Source organism: Lissotriton helveticus, chromosome 3_1 (assembly GCF_964261635.1).
Source record: "Lissotriton helveticus chromosome 3_1, aLisHel1.1, whole genome shotgun sequence".
NCBI lineage: Eukaryota > Metazoa > Chordata > Amphibia > Caudata > Salamandridae > Lissotriton > Lissotriton helveticus.
The window spans coordinates 1,647,061,304-1,647,079,207 of NC_136061.1; the positions used below are offsets into that span (position 1 = coordinate 1,647,061,304).

Below are 17,904 nucleotides of genomic sequence, written 5' to 3' on the forward strand. Positions count from 1 at the left end.
CTGCTGTTAGTCCAGTGTAGCCCCAGCGATTCCCAAGGCCCTAGGCCTTACCATTGTTCGTGACGTGGTTCTTATACCACTATTTTAGTATATGGTTTTACGGGCCACCAGGGCCTATCCATATTTGTGCAACTTTTGTATGTTATATTAAGTTACTTGTTATACGCTTGTGCTCCTGTGCTCATAATGTGTTAAGGGGATCTATTTAGAAATAAATACATATATAATTTGAATATATAACCTGTGTGGTGTCCTTTCATTTGGTATTAAAAGGTTTGTATATGGTAAAACAGCTGGCTTCACATGCCCTCTTGAGTTTAGCCTAAGACTGCTTTTGTCCATGCTACCCCTAGGATAGCTGGTCTATAAGGTTGACTTAACAACCATCACCATAAGGGTTGTTTGGACTGGTGCAAGGTGTTCACTAGAATAGTGAACATCATATGCTAGGCCAACTTCTCACACTGTTAACCTGTTAGTTGCACAGTTTCAATTATAAAACAGAACAATACTGGCACCTTTACACTTTTCAAGGACATATAGGTTTTTTGCATTTGTGTAAGGTGCACATATTTGTCGACGGCGTTTCGATCCGTTTAGCACATTACATGGATCATCATCAGGACATGTAATAAATGCCTAATAATAAAAAGCCTCATTTGCCTAAGGGAAGGAAGGGGAAGGAAAATACAAGGAACAGTATTTAGGGCAACCAAATAATACTTAGGAAGAAAATCGCAAAACACGAGCAACCATGACAACATTTTACAGGAGCATGCACTCCGTGAGGTAAACCGGAATTTGAGACGAAACTTAGTTCGGAATGCTCAGTGTGATTCAGGCAAAAGTGCTACTAGAATACGTCTAGCTAGTAGCAACCTACCATTTCCGTGGGGGCCTGGTAGTGACTAATAACAGTGCCGAGAAGGAAATTATGGCGGCAGAGAATTGGTCGGTTGCTCCTGTTCCCTCACACATTACATGCGGTTTTACTACATGAACTGCATGTCACTCACAACTAGCTCCACGTATTCCAGTAGCACTTTTGCCTGACTTGCTGATGCGCCGAATATTCCGCTCACAATCTTCGCATGCAACTTCTACTCCCCACGTCAATTCTGTACTCTGAATCACACTGAGTATTCTGAACTAAGTTTCGTCTCAAATTCCGGTTTACCTCACGAAGTGCATGCTCCTGTAAAATGTTGTCATGGTTGCTCGTGTTTTGCGATTTTCTTCCTAAGTATTATTTGGTTGCCCTAAATACTGTTCCTTGTATTTTCCTTCCCCTTCCTTCCCTTAGGCAAATGAGGCTTTCTATTATTAAGCATTTATTACATGCCCTGATGATGATCCATGTAATGTGTTAAACAGATCGAAACGCCGTCGACAAATATGTGCACCTTATACAAATGCAAAAAACCTATATGTCCTCAAAGTGTAAAGGTGCCAGTATTTTTCTGTTTTATAATAATTGAAACTGTGCAACTAACAGGTTAACAGAACGCTAAGCTTTTTCCTAAAAGCCCTTTTTGTTTGTTTCTTCACTTGTCCTTCTTCCCTTATCTCTATTTGTACGTTAAGCTGGGTACAGGCTTGTGCACCGCCTTGTGTATTGTTTGTAAATTGTGTTTTACATTGCTCGAAAAGTAAATATTAGACCTCTGCCTGGCTGGGTACGTCACTCTCAATATAGAAACGATTGCGTCTATATTTATTGTTTATATTCCCACACTTGTAAGGGACCACTGTTGCCTTAATAGTATTGACTTCCAAGGTCCCTTGCTGACTTTTTTGGGTTCCCTTGTTGTCCATTAAATATACTCAATTACAGCTAGCCTGGCTGATGAGGTGTTATGCCCCGAAACGAGTCCCAGGATGTTTGTTTTCATTCCAGGGAGGACCTGGCTTGGCAGTTCGGGCTGGACTGTTCTCATAAGGCACATGGTCAAGACTGATTTGCATATGGCTGGGTCTAAACTGGGGTGGCATGGTGAGCAAAAGAATGATGGAATTTGACCCAGATCTATTGACTGGGCTGAATGATTGATTTGCTCTGCATTCCATCCATCATCTGTGTGTCTTTTGCCTTCTCTCTGGAGGCATGTTTATTTTAAATGTGCATTGGCATGAAGGGAGGAAATAAAGGTAATTAAAGCCTTCTTCTAGACCATGACAGCAGAAGCTTGTCTGTACTGATGTCCTTTAAATTAAGAGCATATACAGCCATTAAAACAAGAAAATAACTTGGTCTTTGCTTTCCTGTCCAGAAATGGCTCCGGGGCAGGTGGAGGGGGAATAAAGTAACACAAGAATGGGTGGCGGGTGAGGAGAAGGATAAAGTAAGACACACATTGCAGCACGATTTGTGGAGGGAAAGAAGTAACAGCGATGAAGTGGGTGGGAGGAGACGAAGTGAGGGAAAACACTACTCATGCGAAGTGCTCCAAGACAAAGAAAAAAGTAGCTTCTAAAACGGGAGCAGTAAAGGAGCACAGGTACATGCTTCATGCTCTTGGGGAGGGCCAAACAGCCGCGGCCCGTGCAGGTAAGATGGGTAAAGTGGTGGACTCAGTGGGGGGGTGGGGATTTCGACAGACGATGACCAGGGAAAATTAATAATTTATTTATTTTTCCCTCGTGTTCGTCTGTCGAATCCCCCCAACCCGGTCCAAGCATGATGCATGGATGCCATAGACAAAGGGGAAAGATTGATACAAGAGCGACATTGGAGGGAATAAATGGCAAGCCTAGGGGGGCTGAAGCCCACTGATTGACTGATTGACGGAAACACTGGTTTACTGAAACAGTAATACTCAAAGAGATAGCGCATGCTGAGACCTAAAAAGGAGAGTACTCCTATCGTTTGATAGCATTGCTAGAAGTAGATCCAAAGTACTTTAAAAAGTGTATTACTGCCTCATTTAAAAGCCTGGGAATCCAAGGAAAAACTGTTATGATTCAATCAAACTGTATTTTAAAGGAAACACTAATAACAACTGATAATTTGGTTTGCTTGGCAAATTCTAGTAGACAAGTCAATTAAAAGAAGCCATCTACATTACCCTTATTTCGACTTCACCGAGGCATTCAATCATGTCAATCGGAATCTGCTCTGGCAGAAACTGGTCCCATGGAACATTTCGGCCAATTTGCTCCATGTCATCCAACTGCTTTACACCATTACTTTGGTCCGAATAAACCTGGGTGAAAATCACGCCCTCGCCGCAAAAGTGACCACATACAAAGGGCTAACATAATGATGCATGCTCGCCCCCACTCTCTTTAATTAGTATATTTGTACTTTGAGTACTATGCTAGATCAGGTACAGCCGCACCCTCCTACCATAGGTGGTCAGAGTGTGGCATCCTTACAATATGCGGATTAAGTGGTACTACTCAATCAGTCTGGTGTAGGTCTTCAGAGACTTTCCAGCAACCAAATAATTAAAAAAAAGTGATTAAGAAAGGAGTCTGGCACCTTGGCTGAATCTTAGTTAAAAGCAGTAATAGCTATAAATACCTGTGAGCATGGTTCTAGGACAGAAGCTCGCTTCTTAATGCAATAAAACCTAAGCTGGCCGCGTTCATTCTTGCCTTCCAAGTGCTGTTTAAAAAAAAAAACCAGTCTATTATTAATTCCCCTTCTGAGTGCTATTAAGGCAAAGCTCATCGCACGCTATCTTTTGGCTACACAGCATTGCGAGGTAAAATAGGGTCCTTTCTACTGTTCTGGCCAAACATCACATTGCCAAGCACTGGAAATCCCCCAACGCTCCCTCCTTCATGAGCTGGAGGGGGGATTGGACTGTGTGCTAAATAGGAAGAAACAATTTAAAAGTATGACAACGTTGAGAGCAAATGGTTGACTTACTATGATCTGGTTGGGTGAGGCAGACCTGGGCAACCACGTCAGCTTGGGACACAATTCCTGTAAGGTCATTGAGGGGGATGTGTTTTGTGAAAGTAAATGTGTCTTTTGTACTTTTTTTTGGAGAGCCAGGTTTGGTATATCAAAACCTAATAAAAGTGTTACTATATAAAAAATTCCTGACTCTTATTATTTTACTCATGCCTCCATTATAGGTTAGTAGATGTGGTAGTAGTGAAAATAGTTTTTGTTGAGATCTTGTCTAATAAATAGTTAAAATCCATCATGTAGTCACATACCATGTAAAAAAAAAAATATCAAATCATAACAATATAATAAAATAAATCGGGCACAACATGCTAGATTGAACAAATAATTTAACTCTGACTGTTGTGGTAGCTTGTCATTTATAGATAATAAAAAATCTGGCAAAAACACAGGTTTCATCAAGAAATTCCCTTTATAAACATAAAACGAAATGCCATCAACCTCTACCTAATATATAATAATTTTATTTGGCTTTCACATTTTCCGTTGCAAAGTAAACAAATATGGACAGTCTAAAAGTATATGGACCTTTGCACAATGTCTATGAAGCCCACATCTGCACAAACCCTCTTTATTCCTCAAAGAGCACAACTCAGCAGGGTGCACATGGAGTGGGTGTAATCCCACTCTGAATTTAAAGAGAGTGTGGTGCATTTTGGGATTTGGGAGATCATTAAGATAAGAAAAGGTGACCTTAGTTACTCAAGTCTCTCAGAGGCCTTCTACTGAGGGCATAGCTCCTAAATATCATAGATTCCTTTATTTTGATTCTTACCTCCCCATTATTGATGATTCTTTCTTAGAGTGAGTTAGAGGTGATGCACATTCTAGTTATTGATATTCAATGCATCTGCCAAAGCCTTCATTGATTTCCATGCTTTCTAAGCCCTCGTAAAATTGCAGTGGATGATCATTTCCAGTCAGTGGCTGTCTTAGATTGCTTGGATATTAGTAATTTGCTCCAAAACCTTTGAGTACTTATACCTATGGCTATAGATTAGATTGCAAGGGCAAAGCAATGCATACACCACAAGATCTGTTTGACACTTAATAAAGGATCTCATCTCAAATTTTGTGATTCTCAATCAATTTACATCTATTCATTCAAATAACACAGATTTATGTACTCTGCATGAGTAGAAGCCTACCACCTTGTTGTATAACCAATTGGTGTACTTCTTATTTTCAAAGCGTCTCTGAGTTAGAATGTAATCTATTGAATTGACCTGAGAAAATGTTATTGTTGGAGATTGCCCAACACATCCTTGCAAATCAAATCTGCACAATGCATATTCCAATGCTTGTTGAGAATGTTGGTCATCAAATAACTATGACTTGTATATTTGGCAATAAATCTGTGCTGACCATCTAGTACTTGTTGTTTCCCTCCGGGTACAAGCAAAGTATCTTTATTTGGAAAAGGGCCTTTAATATTGCTTTGCTGCTGGTGGTAGGATCGTTTCCTCTAGCAGAAAATCTTTCTTCCAATTTAGCAACCTCCTATGACAATTCTGATGCTTCCAAACAGTTCGGTCTGTTCCTTATTGTTACATCTATGGGTCTCTAGTTGGCAATGGTATTCACCTTTGTCCACATAGGGACCCTTACTTCTAAGTTAGGATAAGGGGATTACACTCCTTAATAACCCCTTCTCACCCCCTTGGTAGCTTGGCACGAGCAGACAGGCTTATCTCAGAGGCAGTGTGTTAAGCATTTGTGAATATACACAGTAATACAGTGAAAACACTACAGATGGACACAACACAGATTTTATAAAAATAAGTATTCTTTATATAGACTTAACACAAGACCACAAAAGACAAAAATCCACAATACTACACTTAAGATTACTTAAAAGATTATTAAAGTGTCTTTGTTCAAATTGTTGGTAAATGCGACAAACTTCTCAACAAAGTACCTGGATGCCTAACGCAAAGTGAACAAAAGGCTTGCAAAATGGGAGATGCGTCGGTTCCGTGACCCGGGGGAACGGTTGCGTCTTTCCTCAATGCTTGCGCAGAGTAAGGGACACGTCGTGAGCCTTACCGGTGCGGAGGTGATGCGTAGATGCTCGGCTTGCGGGCCCGTTGCGGTGCGCAAGATGGCGCCTTGATGCGATGCGATGATCCGGTTGCGAAGCGGGAAGATGGTGCCCTTGGTGCGGCGATGCGATGACGCCCAGGCAGCCTTGCGACGACTCTGTACTTTGGAGCTGTGACAGGCCCTACGACACGCTTCTCCGGTGATGTGATGGCGACTCTCACGATGGCGTTACGCTTCTTGGGTGATGCGACAGCAGGCAGCTTCGATGAACACACGCTTCCAGGGAGATGCGTTGAAGGCTCGCTTCTCCGGGGATGCGACGATTTCAGCTGCGGCGGCAACACGCTTCTTTTCGATGCGTCGCGCTTCCAGCTCCCAGCGGCATGCAAGTGTCTGGAGTCAGAATTACCAGCAAAGAAATTCAAGAGGGAGCTGGAGGTGAAGTCTTTTTTCCCTGAGACTTCAGCAGGAGGCAAGCACAGTTCAAGCCCTTGGAGAATATTCTTTAGATGAAAGTCCTTTACAAAGTTCCTTTTCCTTTCCCTTGGCAATGAAGCAACCACTGCAGGCCAACCCAGAAAACCACACACTGGCAGAGGGGCAGTCCAAACTCCTGCAGCTTCCTTGGTTCTTCTCCATGACAGAAAGGTTGCTTGTTCCAGAAGTGATCTAATTTCTTGGGGTCAGGGTCTCAATATTTATACCCCAAAATCCTTTGTTCTCTGAAGGCAGAGACGCCTCTGTCTAGTCCAAACCAGTTCCTGAGCACTTTTTTACATGACTCTCTTCTTCCTTTCACTGTGCAGTGCAGAGACATCAGCCGCCCCACAGGAGGTGGAGCCAGCACAGGGGAGGTAAGATACAGCTGTGGAGCACTCTGTTGACATGATTCCTCCTCTCCTTTCACAGTGCAGGGCAGAGACATCAGCCAAGCCACAGGGGGTGGATCCAGCATTGTAGAGGAAAGGCACAGCCCTATTCAGGTCCCAGGTGCAACTCCTCCCTCCCATCTAAATGTAGATCTCTCTATTCACCACTGGGCTGCCCCAGCCTGTCTCCTAGAATTCCCCAGTCCTGTCACTCACAAACCCAGACAAGGAATACCCAACCCAGCAGAGACAGGCCTGGATGGTTAGACAAGCAAATACCTACTTTCTAAAAGTCGTATGTGCAAACTCAGAATATTAAAATAAACCTTACTAATAGATGTACTTTATTATTCTGAGTTCAGGCATACTAAGTTTGAATTTCTACCATGTTCCCTGAGTCAGTTAGGATTATAAGAATGTAATAATCCAACTGCCCATTCTGGCCTATGGAGAATAGGTAGCTGTAATTCACTATTAGAACATGCTACACACATCAGGGCATGTCCTACCTTATACTTACAATGCACCCTGCCCATGGACCTACCATAAGGGTGTCTACTATGAAACAAAGGGAAGGCTTAGGGACTGGCAAGTGGGTGCACTTGGCCAAGTCGACATGGCAGTGCTAGACTACACATCGGCCTTGCAATGACAGGCCTGAGACACACTTTACAAGCTGCTTCTGTGGGTGACACAACCAGTGCTGAAAGCTCACCAGCAGCATTTGATTTACCATCCCTGGGCACACATGGTGCACTTCACTAGGGGCTGACACATAAATCAAATAACCCAATCATGGAATAACCAATTAGTATATTAATTTAACATAGGGATCACTTGCACGGTGGCACTGATTAGCAGTGGCACAGTGCCCAAGGCATAAAACCAGCAAAAACATATCAAAACAGAGGAGGCAATCCGTCAAAAATGGAAGGGAGACTCACGCCAATGACGTTAGGTCTAACACGTGTCCCCTCCAGCTGAAATGTGGAGAGAACTACCCTACCCCTAGGGAGTTCTCTTCACTAAGGCGGAAAAATCTGGACAGACCATCAGCGTTGGCGTGTTCTGTACCAGGGCGGTGTTCCACCGTAAAGTCCATACCCTGTAGGGAAATGGACCACCTCAAAAACTTTGGGTTTTCACCCCTCATCTGCATCAGCCATCAGACGGGCCTGTGGTCAGTCTGAACCTGGAAGTGAGTCCCAAACAAGTTTGGTCTCAACTTCTTCAGTGCCCAGACCACAGCAAATGTCTCACACTCAATTGCACTCCACCTCTGTTCCCGTGGAAGTAACCTCCTACTGATGAAAGCTACAGGTTGGTCTAGGCCCTCTTCATTAATCTGTGATAGGACAGCCCCCACACCATGCTCTGAAGCGTCTGTCTGTACAATGAACTATTTTGAGAAGTTGGGCGCCTGAAGCACGGGTGCTCTGCACATGGCAGTCTTCAGGGCGTCAAAAGCCTTCTGACAGGTGTCAGTGCAGTTCACTTTCTTGGGCTGCTTCCTGGAAGTCAGCTCAGTCAAGGGTGCAACAATGTTGCCATACCCCTTGACAAACCTCCTGTAGTACACTGTGAGTCCTAAACAGGCTCTCACCTGTGTCTGAGTCTTTGGGGTTCCCATGCCAGGATGGTATCAATCTTGGATTGTAGGGGCGCCACCTAGCCGCTTCCTACCTGGTGACACAAGTACACAACAGAGCCTTTTCCAATCTGGCACTTACTTGCTTTGATCATGGGGCCTGCCTTTCACAGTGCAATCAACACTTCCCAGAGGTGCTGCAAGTGTTCTTCCCATCTGGCGCTCAACACTGCAATGTCATCCTGGTAGGTGGCACTGAAATTCTCCAGCCCAGCCAACACCTGGTTGACCAACCTCCGAAAGGTGGCAGGTGCATTCTTCATCCCAAAGAGCATAAGCCAGAATTGGTAGTGCCCATCTGGTGTGGAGAATGCTGACCTCTCCTTAGCCCCATCAGTCAAGGCGATCTGCCAGTACCCAGACGTCAAATCAAACGTGATGTGGTACCGTGCAGCCCCTAACCGATCAATGAGCTCATCAGCTCTGGGGATGGAGTGTGCATCAGTCCTGGTGTCTGAATTCAGCCCTCTGTAGTCCACACGGAACCGGAGTTCGGGTGTGCACCCGGTGAGGCACCCTTTCGGTCCAAGACCACTGGGCTGGCCCAAGGACTGTTTGAGGACTCAATGACCATTAAGCAAACATCTTCGAGATTTCCTCCTTAATGTAAGCCCTAACCTTGTCAGTCACTCTGTAAGCCTTGTGCTTCACAGGAGGACTGTCTTCAGTGTCCACATCATGTATGCACCACTCTGTGACACCAGGAACCAAGGAAAATAGATCAGAGAATTGCCCCAACAGCTGGCGACAATCTTGCTGCTGATCAGGGGTCAGTGTGGCAGAGAGGCTGACACCATCCACTGACCCATCTTGCTCTGTTGCAGACAGGAGGTCAGGAAGAGGCTCGGTCTCCTCCTCCATTCCATCATCCGTTGCTAGGAGCATGCCCACTTTGGACCTTTCTAAGTGGGGCTTTAGGTGGTTAACATGCAGGACCCGCAAGGGGTTCCTGGGAGTCCGCAAGTTCACCTGATAAGTGACATCACTCTTGCGCTTCACCACCTCATATGGACCGGTCCACCTGTCCTGGAGCGCACAAGGCTCCTCAGGGGCCATGACCCAAACTTTCTGTCCAGGCTGAAGCTCAGAGTGGCATTCTGATTGTACCACCGCTTCCTCTCTTCCTGGCTGGCTTCCAGATTTGCCTGAGCGAGATCCCTGAAACGCCGAGTCTGGTTCCTGAAGGCCAGCATGTAGCTATATACATCCTGGGGAGGTTTTCTGGGAGATTGCTCCCAGCCTTCCTTAACCAAACTCAAAGGTCCTCTTACCGGGTGACAATACAAAAGCTCAAAGGGGCTGAACCCTAGAGACTATGTGGCACCTCACGGTAGGCAAACAGAAGGCATGGCAAGAGGACGTCCCACTTACGCCTCATTGGTACTTCAAGACCTATGATCATGCCTTTGAGGTTCCGGTTGAATCTTTCAACTAGCCCATTTCCTTGTGGGTGGTAAGGAGTGGTGAACTTATAGGTAACAACACCACACTCCTTCCACAGAGACTTCATATAATTAGAAATGAAGTTTGTACCTCGATCAGACCCAACCTCTCTGGGGAACCCCACACGGGAGAAGATCCCCATCAGTGCTCGTCCCACCACGGGCTGTCACTGTCCAGTGGCCCCAGAATGTCAATCCCCACCCGTTCAAAGGGGGTACTGACTATAGGGAAAGGTTGGAGAGGAGCCTTGTGCCTCCTTCCACTTTTCCCACTTGCCTGGCAAGTTGCACAGGTCCTACAATGAGTATCTGAACTCTTCCACATCTGGGGCCAATACAAGTGGGAGACAAGCCTTTCAAAGGTCTTGTTCTGCCCCAGATGACCAGCTAAAAGAACATCATGAGCCAAACCCAGTAGGAAGGCTCTGAAGCACTGGGACACCACCAGCACATGAGCTGACCCAGGCTCAGCAACCTTAGGCTCGCTATACAGGAGACCATTCTCCCAATAGATCCAGTGTGATCCAGACTGACCACCTGCTGCCTGGTTTGTGGCCTGTTGCCTCAAACCCACAAGAGAAGGGCACTTCTGCTGCTCTTCACAAAATTCCTCCATGGAGGGACCCCCTTCTTGCTGCCAATGGGTCAGCTCAGGCAGGTTCCCCAGTTCAGAAACGTGCACCCCTGTAAGTTCCAGGGCATCCCCCTCAAGGTCTGCCTCCTCTTGGACCGTGGGAACAATGGGGGCCGGTTTCCCGCGCCCCTACCTCTTCTTCTCTTTTTTTTTTTATTTGTTTATTGATTTTACATAATACACAGTAATCAGCTTACTACCTCTTCTCTTTAAGGCAGGTCCTTGAGCCATACTTTCCGGCTCCAGGGTCTCTTGAACACCCTTAGCTGCCATAGACCGAGTGGTCACACGTGCCCACTCAGGCAGACCCAACATCTCTAAATGCGCCTTCCTTTCCACCTTAACCCAAGAGGAGCTTTAAATCCTTGCCTAACAGACAATCAACAGGCATGGATGGCCTAACAGCTACTTGAAGAGTACTAGAGACCCTCCCCACTCAAAGGGAACTTGAGCCACTTTGCAATGGCTCTCTGTGTTGTCAGCGGCAACAACTGGGAAGAATGCATGAGGGACTACCTGCTCTTCAGAGACAAAGTGACACTTGGCTGTCAGACTTGCTCCTGTGTCTCTCAGAGCCTCTACTCTATGGCCATTGATGGTCACCCACTGCCTGTATTTTTTAGTGTTATCAGGAAGCTGAGTTTTAGGGGCCATCTCAAAGTCTCCTAATGAGATAAGGGGCATTTCTTCTGGACCCCACCCACCTTGGGCACAGTGGCGTAACGAACCTTGAGGGGGCCCCCCTGCAGGGTCCGTGAAGGGGCCCCCTCTGGACTCAATCTAGAGCTCCCCAGCAGAAGAGTGGTGCTGACGGGGCCCCCTGGAGGATGAGGGCCCCCCGCACCTTGGGGGCTGCAGGGGCCTGTGTTACGCCCCTGCTTGGGCACCCATCTCCTCCCCACCCACGGCTACCCTGGCCATCTGACGGGGTGGTGCATGGGGTGGCACATACTGTCCTTTCTGAGGACACTGGGCATCATACCAACGGTGTCCCACCTGCTTACACTGAAAGCAGGTAACAGGCCCCCTATGAACAGGTTTACCTGTCGGGTGTCCTGACTTCTTTTCAGGGGGAGGCTGGGAACCCTTACCTTGGTTCCCTTGGGAATTACTTTGGGGATCTTTTGGGAACTCCCTCTGTTTACCCTTGTCCCCCCCACTCTTCTGCTGGGTACCCTGCCCACTTTTGGCTCCCACAAGACACTTGTGGACCCTGGTATTGACCCAGCGGTCCGCCTCTTCAGCAAACTTTCTAGGGTTAGTCAACTTGCTATCAATAAGGTGCTGGCGTAGCTCTGGAAAACAATTAGCAGACAAGTGCTCCCTAGCGATCAAATCATAGAGTGCTTGAAAATTATGAACATTGCTACCCCTCACCCAACCATCCATAGCTCTGCAAAAGAAAGACACAAATTCTACCCAAGTGGTTCCCTCCAACTTCTTACAATTTCTAAACCTCTGTTTATAGAGTTCTGGAGTTAACTCATACCTTGTCATCAGTGCTTGTTTCATGTGGTGATGAGACATCCTTTGCTCACTGGGTAGGTCTAACAAAGTATCCCTCCCCTCAGTCAGAAAGCGGCCTCACAACCCAGCTCCCCAATCCTTCTCAGGGACCCGGTGGGCCAACATTGCTATCTCATAGGCTGCAAACCACTGACCAATATCTTCACCTTTTCTGACAATCTTTGATGACATCCTAGGGAATATGTACTCTGCCTTCTGAAGGCACAGGTGGTGCGCTGCCACCAGAGGGATTGATTTCTAAGCCCTTGGCCTTGATCTCTAACTCCCTCAACATTCTCTCTTGCTTCATTCTCATTCTCTCTTTCCAAAGACAACCTGTTATTCTCTGTTTCCCTCTGACTCTCCATCTTAAGCTTAACCAACTCCAGCTTGTGTGCCCTATTTCTCTCCCTGTCTTCCAACTCTCTGGGGGAAAGGTCTTTGGAAGAGATGCTGCTGCCAGGCGAGGACGGCACCTCTCCCCTGGGTGGAAATACTGGCCTATCAATTTGCCCATATGCATCCCCAACAGGCTCCACCACAAGATCAGTGACATTTCTGGCTTCTACCCAAGCCCTCAGCGCCTTTTGGTAGTTTATCTTTTTAGAAATGCCTGCTGTAGCAACTTTCAATTTCCTGCAGAGATACTTGAGCTGTTTCACAGTGTAGGTTTCCAACCTCTCTTCCTCAAAATCAAGATCCATAGATGCAACAGATGCTGGTTTACTCATGGTAGTAAAAATTGGGAGTTTTCAGGAAAGAACTAACAGTCCAAGGAAAAAGGATTCTAAAAAAAAGAATGTGGTCGCGTTTGGTCTGCACTCACTAGTAGTGTACACCAATCACTGTATATGAAACACAAATGCAAAGTCCAAATCCTCACCGCTGACCACCAATGTTAGATCTGGGGGTCTCTAGTTGGCAATGGTATTCACCTTTATCCAAATAGGGACCCTTACTTCTAAGTCAGGATAAGGGGATTACACTCCTTAATAACCCCTGCTCACCCCCTTGGTAGCTTGGCACGAGCAGACAGGCTTATCTCAGAGGCAGAGTGTTAAGCATTTGTCAAGATACACAGAAATACAATGAAAACACCGCAGATGGACACAACACAGGTTTTATAAAAATAAGTATTCTTTATATAGACTTAACACAAGACCACAAACAATAAAAATCCACAATACTACACTTAAGATTACTTAAAAGATGATTAAAGTCTCTTAGTTCAAGTTGTTGGTAAATGCGACAAAGTTCTCAACAAAGTACCTGGATGTGTAACGCAAAGTGAACAAAAGGCTTGCAAAAGGGAAGATGCGTCAGTTCCGTGACCCGGGGGAATGGTTGCATCCTTCCTCAATGCTTGCGCAGAGTAGGGGACTCATTGTGAGCCTTACTGGTGCGGAGGAGATGCGTAGATTCTTGGCTTGCGGGCCCGTTGCGGTGCGCAATATGGCGCCTTGATGCGATGATCCGGTTGCGATGTGAGAAGATGGCGCCCTTGATACGACGATCCATTGACGATGACGCCCTGGCAGCCTTGCAAAGTCTCTGTACTTTGGAGCTGCGACAGGCCCTGCAACACGCTTCTCCGGTGATGCGATGGCGATTCTCACGTAGGCGTCACGCTTCTCCAGTGATGCGACAGCGGGCAGCTTCGATGAACATACGCTTCCAGGGAGACGCGGCGAAGGCTCACTTCTCCGGCGATGCGACGATTTCAGCTGCGGCGGCAACACGCTTGTTCTCGATGCGTTGCGCTTCCAGCTCCCAGCGGCACACAAGTGTCGGGAGTCAGAATTCCCAGCAAGGAAATTCAGGAGGGAGCTGGAGGTGAAGTCTTTTGTCCCTGAGACTTCAGCAGGAAGCAAGCACAGTTCAAGCCCTTGGAGAATATTTTGTAGATGAAAGTCCTTTACTAAGTTCCTTCTCCTTTCCTTTTTTATCTAGGAAACCTTTCAGAAAGTTTATTTTCCTTTTTTTTTTATTTTTTTTTTTTTATTGAGAAATAAGGTGTAATTCCATTAAGATCCAATACATATTCAATTTATACATTATAAAGATATAAGATTCAGAATGTGCAATAAATTAGTCAGCATAATTCGATAACAATATAAATACAATCATAGCTCATGATAAATTCATATTTCTAATATAAAAAACATTGAGCAGCTTTAAAACACTCATAAATAATGTATTCATAAAACTTGTCTTATTGTTAGTTCCTCCATTTCTTCAGTGGCGCCCAGATATTCCTACCAAATTCTCGCACTTTCCTCCCCTTAAATTCAGATAGACATGCCTCTAAGTTATGCATACCTAGCAACCTGGACAGCCACATATGAAACGTGGGAGCGAGGATTCGTAATACCGCTACTGCAATGAACAATAACGCTTGGGTATCTCTCCCAACATTATGTTTATCGTCTGTCCCTGTGAGAACCAAGGTAGGGGATAGATTGATGTGAATACCTAGCAGCCCCTCCAAAACAGGGTTATCTCACTACGTATTAAGACCAAGGGGCTCATTAGGATGGCGGACGGACTTGCGTGCGTCCGCCACCCTAGAGTAGGAGGGACCGTCCGCATGGGCTGCGGCGGTCCCTCCGTGCAAATTAGGATGTGACCGCCACCCTGGCGGTCACATCCTGGATATTTAACATTGCGGCGGGTGCAGCTTCAAGCTGCACCCGCCGCAATGTTAAAAAAGCATACATTGCATATGTATGCAGCAAGCAGCAGGCACCGCGCGGTGCCTGCCGCTTGCTGCATACATATGCAGGGGGGTACCACAGGTACCGCCCATGTGCACCCCCCACCCCCCCTTCACCCAGGGGGCCCGCAACGGGCCCCCGCAGTGAAGCTCCGTATGCTTTTACACGGCGGAATATCCGCCGTGTAAAAGCATTTCTTTCTGTGCATCCTAATATGGTGGACGGTGTCTGAGAGACACCGTCACCATATTACAGCTTTTCCGCCGCGGTTGTAAGCCAACCGCGGCGGAAAAGCTGCGGACGGAAACCAGTACCCACCAGCCATCCTAATGTGGCGGTGGGTCTTTGGTGGGTCCGCTGCGGTTTTTCCGCATCCTCCGGGCCGGCGGTGGATTCCGCCGGCCCAGAGGATGCGGAAAAACCGCCATCCTAATGAGCCCCCAAGTTAGGACAGTCATAAAACATATGCAGTAGATCAGCCGGACCTGTATTGCATTTAGGGCATTTATCATCTCTCTAAGTCCCCACCCATACAATTTCGCCGGGGTATAGTAGAGGTTAAACAGAGTCTTATAATGTTGAGACCTCAGATTTGATGCTCGAAATACTTTCTTACTTAAGGTTAGGGCTAGGTCTATGTCAACATCCGGATCCCCCAATTTTTGCGCCCATGTGGCCTCTGTTTTCTCCAGATCATCTGGGAGGCCCGGCAGCGAGAGATTGTAGGCTGTACCTATCATCTTTCCCCCTCTTTTTAAATATTCAACCAATTGACTGTCTGGGGGTAGCAAAATCTTTGGTCTATATGCCAATAGGGTTTGAGCAATTTGTCCATATAAAATCCAGCGGCTACCGGGAATCCCATATTTCTTCTGTATCTCATCAAAGCTAAGGACAACACCGCCTGTCATGATATCGCCCAGACATCTTATCCCATGCTCTCTCCATACTGCACAGTACGCGCTTTGGCCCAAATGAGGAAATAAACTAGATTTCCAGAGGTTTGTATTGGCATTTATTTTGGGGATCTTCAAAATTTTACTAATAGCTTTCCAGGTTCCCCAGACCCCTTCAATGATCTTACACCTTGCCTTCCTATAATACCTTCGATCCACCTCACACTGCAGTAATCCATAGGCCTTCCTCCATAATAATAGCTTGATAATAGAGGGAGGATCCTGACTCTCAGTTTGACCTTCAGATGGTAGGGGATCAGATTGAATCGGTATGTTCATTTGCGTGAGGAGGCATACCAGATGATATAATCTAAGGTTCGGCATAGCCAGGCCTCCCCTATCCCAAGGTAATGACATATGATTAATTGAGCGTCTAATTTTACCATACTGCCAAACAAACCTAACAAATGTGGATTCAATTTTCCTCAAAACACCTTCCTCTAGCAGCAGTGGGATAGCCCTAAACAGATATAAAACTTTGGGGAACATGGTCATTTTTAGAACATTCACTCTACCAATCAAAGATAAGTGTAACACGTCAATTCTTTTCTGATCTTTTTCGATTGAATTAATGAGGGGGAGGTAATTCTCTCCAACCATCTTCTCAACTGCTGCATTAATTCTGACCCCAAGATATACGGCTGAGTTTACAAATCTATAATCAGTCTTCACGATATTTTTGGTACATATAATCTGCGTTTTCCCCTCATTTAACCGATAGCCAGATCGGAGCCCAAATTCGTTAGCCAGTTGTACCGATGCAGGCATTGCTTGGTGTGGGTCAGACGTGGTTATCGCCAAGTCGTCGGCGTAAGCAAGCAATTTTGTAGTGAAGCCATTAAACACTACAGAACTAATTTGACGAGAGGCTAAATTTTTTGTATAAAAGGATCTATATATAGGGAAAACAAAATCTGGGAGCAAGGGCAACCCTGACGCGTCCCTCTCTTAATCACTATTTTATCAGACCTTTCCCCGATAACCATAACACGAGCCACCGGGTCAAGGTACATAGCCTTAATTGCCCTCAGGAAGTTGTTACCAAAGCCTCTGCCGGCCAGAATGCCCCAGAGAAAGTCCCAGACCACTCGGTCGAAGGCTTTCTCTGCATCGAGGAGGATCATGGTCATCTCCCCCCCGCGGCACCATGGGCATCAAATAGCGCTATTGCTCTTCTAGTATGTTCCGTAGTGCCTCTCCCAGGTATAAACCCATGCTGCCACGGGGAAACGAGACGGCCAATAATCCCCCCCAACCTGCCAGCCCAGACCTTAGAATATAATTTTGTGTCCGCATTAATTAATGATATTGGGCGATAAGACCCCGGTAGTTCCTTAGGTTTCCCCTTCTTATGGAAGATAACGATGTTAGTCTCCTTCCAGGACTCGGGTATTATACCTGACCACAGGATCCCATTAAATAGATCAAGTAAAAGTGGGGCGATCTCCTTTTCTAAGCATTTATAGACCTCAAGGGGAATTCCGTCAGGGCCTGCAGCCTTACCTGCAGCTAATTCCTGTAGGGCCTTGGTTAATTCCAGCATATCGAGGTCTCTATCAAGCTCTTCTCTGGACTGTACATCTAAACCCGGACCACCATCCGCATAACCAGGATCTGAGACCTGCTCACCAATATCACCCTCCTCATTATACAACTTTTGATAAAAATTCTGAAAGACCCTTAAAATGTCTTTGGGCTCCGTATACTCCTTGTCTTCGTCCTGTATACGGGAAATTAAATTCTTAGGGCCAGATGTAGGTCGGTCGGTAACGGCCGAAAATCGGTATTTTCGGCCGTTACCGACCGGTATTACAGAAATGTTATGTAGGGGCATTATTTTACAGAATCGGTAAATTTACCGATTTGGTAAATTTACCGATTTGGTAAATTTACCGATTCTGTAAAATACCGAATCGGTATTTTTAACGATTCGGTAAATCTGAGATGTAGGTGGGACTCTTCTGAGTCCCACAAGCCTTACCGAATCGGTATTTTACCATCAAATCCAATTTGATGGTAAAATACCGATTCCGGTGTGCATGCACATGTGTGCATGCACACCTATGCCATATGACAGGCAGACCTGCCCTTAGGGCATGTATGCCTGCCACATGGCACCCAAGCCTGTTTTGGGGGGCCAGAGGGTGTCAAAGTGACACCCCCTGCAGCCTTG

At 46.1% G+C, this 17,904-nt stretch overlaps 1 protein-coding gene across 3 annotated transcripts in view; it reads left to right on the plus strand.

The window, feature by feature from the left end:
- CFAP221 (cilia and flagella associated protein 221) overlaps positions 1-17,904 on the plus strand; it is a 661,487-nt gene that overhangs the window by 104,131 nt on the left and 539,452 nt on the right. The gene's annotated exons all lie outside the window — the stretch shown is intronic.